We start from the raw sequence: 5,361 nt of genomic DNA, 5'->3' as shown, positions 1-5,361 counted from the left end.
TGAAACTGGTATCTATAATTTTTCTTATCTAAAATCTATGGAAATTGTTATCAGCCTAGCTTCTTTTACTTTCACCTTGTAAAGAAACTTTTCCTTCAAGCTCCCTTTTTTATTTTTACATCCAGTAGAACCAGCTCCTGTGATTATCATCAGCTAGAGGAAACCCATACGTCTCAGTGAGCAACATTCAATTGCCGACCGACGTTGCCAAGGACTCTAGAGATTTCTTTTCTGGTCAGTGTCACAGCCGGTTTCTTCTCGAAAGGCATGTTTTCATTTCATTGCCATATTCAGTGGCTAAGAGTTTTTTGGCTACGTTACTAAACTTTTGACTATCTTAGAATTTAGTTTGCTCAACAAGATGGCCAAAGAAAGCCACAGATGACTACGTGTACTAATACATATGAAGTAAATGACACATGCCAACCGGGAACGGTGAGCCACTCCTCCTGTCAGTCTGGGAGAACGTGTGTGAGTTGCTTTGTTTTTATTCTGGAGGGTGAGGGCCACTGGTGTGGGTAGATTTCCAAACTATCCAAGAGAACCTAATCGGGAAGCTCACAGCAGTCCCAGAGAGGAGTCCTACAGCGGGCTGCAGAGGGAGCTAGGAAAAGATTGGAGAGTTAAAGGAATGGATTGTTTGGCATGCAAAGGGCAAAGTAGAGACAAGAGAATCGTGTCCCACCAGAGGTGCAAATTCAGAGAAAACAGGAATTTCAACCACAGCCGAACATAAAAGGGGAAACTTTAAATTTAGACCCAATAATTGCCATGAGTTGATTTATTGACAAAAACTGGCCTAAAGGTGGTATCCCAAAATGTTAGTGTGGAAGAAGCGTTTTAAATTGCCTTTTGTGGGGCACCTGGGTGTCTCAGTCAGTTAAGCGTCTGCCTTCTGCTCGGATGGTGGTCTCGGGGTCCTGGGATCAAGTCCCGCACCAGGCTCTCCGTTTGGTGGTGAGTCTGCTTCTCCTTCTCCCTCTGTGAACTCTCTCGCTCTCCCTCAAATAAAGAAATGAAGTCTTTAAAAATAAATAAATAAATAAATAGCCTTTTTGTTCTCTTAATTCTCTAACATTTTTTTCTGTAGTACTAGGTAAATACCAAAAAAGTGGCTACCAGAAACTTGGAAAGTCAGCTTTTTCCCAAACATAAGAAAAAGTGTAAAATGTCAAGTGGGCTCAGATGTGGGTCTTACCATTCGGGGTGTTTTGCTCACAGTGGCGCTGTTGGGATGGGGATGGGGTTGGTCATGAGGGTGCAGACCTACTCCATGAAGTCAACTTCTAAAGCTTGAGACATCTTCCAAGTAGACTTTTCTAGCTTAATCATAACCAATGATAGATTTGTCATGAGAGAACCTTTCTACAAACTTTTTTGAATATATTTTTATTTTCGCTTTGTTGACTTGGGATCGTAAGTGAAAATGAAGTGATTTTTCCTCCCCTTAAACTAGATGGTGACCATTTAAAAACACAGCCGAAGAGACTTCCAGAATGAGTAAATATCTCCTGCTTTTTAAATGGCCAGCCTTCAGACTGATTAAGAGAGTGCTCAGGCAGGCAGGTATTCTGAGTCACCGTGTGATTCCGGACATGTCCGCTGACCTCTCTCCAAGCTTCGGTGAAGTTAATGTTTTTCCTCCCACCAACTCACACTGGTGCCTTTGGGATGGAAAAAATGAATGTGGCAAAGTCCAGTGCAGATTTTTTAAATGCCACAGGAAAAAAATCAGGTAAAAAACACTTCTTTTTTTTGTGTGTGTGAAATGCAGGCGCTGTGTGAAAGACACAGGGCACAGAAGCTTCTTGGCTCAGGGACAAAAATATCCATCTTTCTATAACTCAAAATGAAAGGTAGAAAAACACAGTCGAAGGTTTTAAGGAAGGAAGCAGAGTGTTCTTTTTAGGCCTACGAGGCAAGTCCTGTTCTTTTCTCATGTCTCTGGGAAAGAAAATGTGGTCAACATAAAGATGTTTTATTGCTGATGCTTACATAAAGGGACCTCAGTGTTCAAATCGCAAAAACACGTCTTCGGATGCCAATTTCACCTCTCTGAAAATGAGCAGAACTGAGCTTTCCCTAAAGGAGGGTTGGTGGTGTAATTATAGGCGTTGGGAGGGTGCCCAGGCTATGTCTTTCGTCCATTCTCAACTGTTGCTCCTTCCTTAAAACATACATATTCATGCCCTGGCGTGGTCTCTTGCCAGCCCTGACACACACATATACTCTGTGCTGGAATGCCTTTCCCGACGAGCGGGCCACATGCACAAAATAGTTTCACAACACATGGCTGTCTGAATGGCCATCTTTCATGCAGCACACATTGTGAAGCATCTTCCACCACTTCATGGAGAAATTTAATCAGAAGTCAGGCTGGCTGGGATTCTAATGACAGAGAGGCAAAGACTTCGCTAAAGAGGAATTGTTTAATTCTTTTTTTAAAAGATTTGTTTATTTTGAGAGGCAGGGAGAGAGAGAGAGAGAGAGCAAGCACACAGTGCGGAGGGGCAGAGAGAGAAAGAGAGTCCCAAGCAGACTCTGCACCAAGCATAGACCCCAACGCGGGGCTCGAGCCCACGACACAGAGATCAAAGACCCAGGCCGAAAAAGAGTCAGACGCCTTAACCGACTGAGCCACCCAGACGCCCCAAAGTGGAATTGTTTAAAATGTCAGTAAGGAAACAAGCGTTCATTTCTTCTTCATGGGAATACCAGACGACACACAAACCCCTAAGGCGAGAGACTTGGATGTGAGCTTTGCCATGGCTGGGCCTGCTCACCTGGTCTCCAATGCGAACCGAAGACAGAGGCCGGCTTTTCCGAATAGCACAGCATTCTGAAGGAAGTAGAGGGGTGCTGGGGTCCATTCCCAGGTCATCCACTAGTGTGCAAGGATGCCCCTTTAGGCATGGAAATATGCTTTGCAGTGGCTTCCAGAAGCAGATGGAAAAGTCTTGAAAGAGTGTTTGGTTTTCTGTGTCTGGTTGGCTGGTTTTTTGGTCTCACCGGAGAAGCCACCAGCCCATCAAGCTTGGGAAAAGCAACTTCAGAAAGCACAAATGCCTGCCCCCAGGTGAAGCTACTCTTCTATTGCCATGGAAAGTGTGGAGACCCAGAAATTGAATTTGCTTCTTCTTTCATTAATTTGTCCAACAAACTTTATTGAGCACCTACAATATACCAAGCTCTGTGCTTAGTGCTGGACATAGAAACATAAAGGCGACCCAAATCCTGCCTTCAGGAACCTCCAGCCCATACTCCATTGTGGCTTCTGCATGTGTGATTTTAAGCTAATTTCCCCAACCAGACCATGCATTCCAAACATTGGAATCAGGGACAAGTGATCTCTTCAACTCATCAATAATTCTCACTAAAAACATTGTGTCTAGGGGCACCTGGGTTAGTAGGTTAAGCGTCCGACTCTTGAGCTCAGCTCAGGTCTTGATCTCAGGGTCGTGAGCTCAGGCCCTGCAATGGGCTCTGTGCTGGGTGTGGAGCCTACTTAATAAAATAAAACAAAATTAAATTAAATATTTAAAAAATGCTGGGTCTAGATATAAGAAAGAGATTCCTGTGACCTATTTCAAAGATCTCATTTAAGGGGCGCCTGGGTGGCTCAGTCATTAAGCGTCTGCCTTCGGCTCAGGTCATGATCCCAAGGTCCTGGGATCGAGCCCCGCATCAGGCTCCCTGCTCAGCGGGAAGCCTGCTTCTCCCTCTGCTGCTCCCCCTGCTTGTGTTCCCTCTCTCGCTGTCTCTCGGTCAAATAAATAAATAAAATCTTAAAAAAAAACAACAAAGACCTCATTTAAAAAAACACTTGGAAAACAAAAGTAAAATAATGGATGTTTTAATCCTAAAGTGAGGTGATATTACTGTGCACCCATATATCCCGGATATCGACGACAGCAGATCAGAAAAGGTGCAGTTAAAGGGATACTTGTTGGGTCCCCTTCGGTTCAACGATCTTAAATCATAATCCGTCTTCTCCGTATCTGAGAGGCTTATAAGGCCGTCATCCACAAGAGGCCAAGGAGGCAAATCCAGCTGTAATGGCTTCACACAGACTCTGTGTGATCAGATAGATGTGGGGTTTTTTTAGAGGAGGAGAAATGCCTTACAGATAATGAGACCCAGCAGAGCCTGGATATGGAGGCAGAAGTCCAGTGTTGGAATGACCCCTCTGATGCTGACCATGTGCTCCAGCCAATCACCCTACCTCTTTGGGCCCCAGATTCCTCACTTGTAAGATGAAGGCATTGTGCTGGATGACATTGATGGCCTTTTTTTTTTTTTTTAATTTAAATTCTAGTTAGTTGACATACAGTTCAATGTTGGTTTCAGGAGTAGAGTTCAGGGGGTCATCATTTTACACACAACACCAGTGCTCTTCCTAACAAGTGCCCTCCTTAATGCCCATCTCCCATCTAGCCCATCCCCCCCCACCCAATTCCCTCTATCAACCTTCAGTTTGTGCTCTATATTTATGAGTCTCTCAAGATTTGTTTCTAAAGGCCTTTCTGATCCTAATGTTTTATTATTCTGTGATAAAGGTGACACTGGGCAGCATGTTTTGTGATTTTAATTCATTGATTAGGTCTTTCCTCAGTGGTCAGAGTTGCTTGAACACTCTGATTAGAATAATTGTGGCTAGGCTTCTGGGTTAATAATTCACTGAAATAAATGAGTCATTTCACACCTCCGCTTGTGTTCTCCTTTCCAGCTCTCAACAGGAAAACAAACAGCAAATGGCAATGAATTAATTCACAAGCAAAGATTATTTTTGGCAATTAGGCACTTCTCTGTTTATACATACCCATTATATACATAAATCCGTGTGTACATTTATAATTATGTATATACATGCTACCATTTGTCATTAATTGTGAATATCCCAAATAATAAAGTTACAATAGCTAACATTGTATTTATTGAGCACATATTATGTGTTAAGGGCTTTATTTACATTATCAGTAACTTCTTTTTTAATTAATTTCTTCTATTTCCATCTTAACACTCACAATTGAGTTCTCAAAATATGGAAGTTTATAAAGTTTATTGCGAACATCTTGTCTGGTAGGCATAACTGTTAGAGTGTGGGAAATAATATTTCAAAAAAAGCACCCTCAATTTTTTTGATCTTTGGTTAAAGGCCTCTCTAGAAATGCATGCATTTGATCATGCTCATATCTAGGGGTAGGGGTTTTGTCTCCAAAAAACTCTCCTCTTTTGGAGAGGGAGGGAAAATCTTGGAGCTTATGGAGGGTGGGAAACATGACCATCTCGAGTGAGATCAGAAAAAAAAATGTCAATAAGGCTCAAGGAAAATTTTCCTGGCGATGAAGTTTATATTTGATA

The sequence above is a fragment of the Mirounga angustirostris genome, unplaced genomic scaffold (assembly GCF_029215605.1).
Source record: "Mirounga angustirostris isolate CCGP_5_RB_7025 unplaced genomic scaffold, mMirAng1.0.hap1 SCAF_3, whole genome shotgun sequence".
NCBI lineage: Eukaryota > Metazoa > Chordata > Mammalia > Carnivora > Phocidae > Mirounga > Mirounga angustirostris.
The sequence above is the reverse complement of the archived record's forward strand: the minus strand, read 5'-3'. Positions refer to the sequence as shown.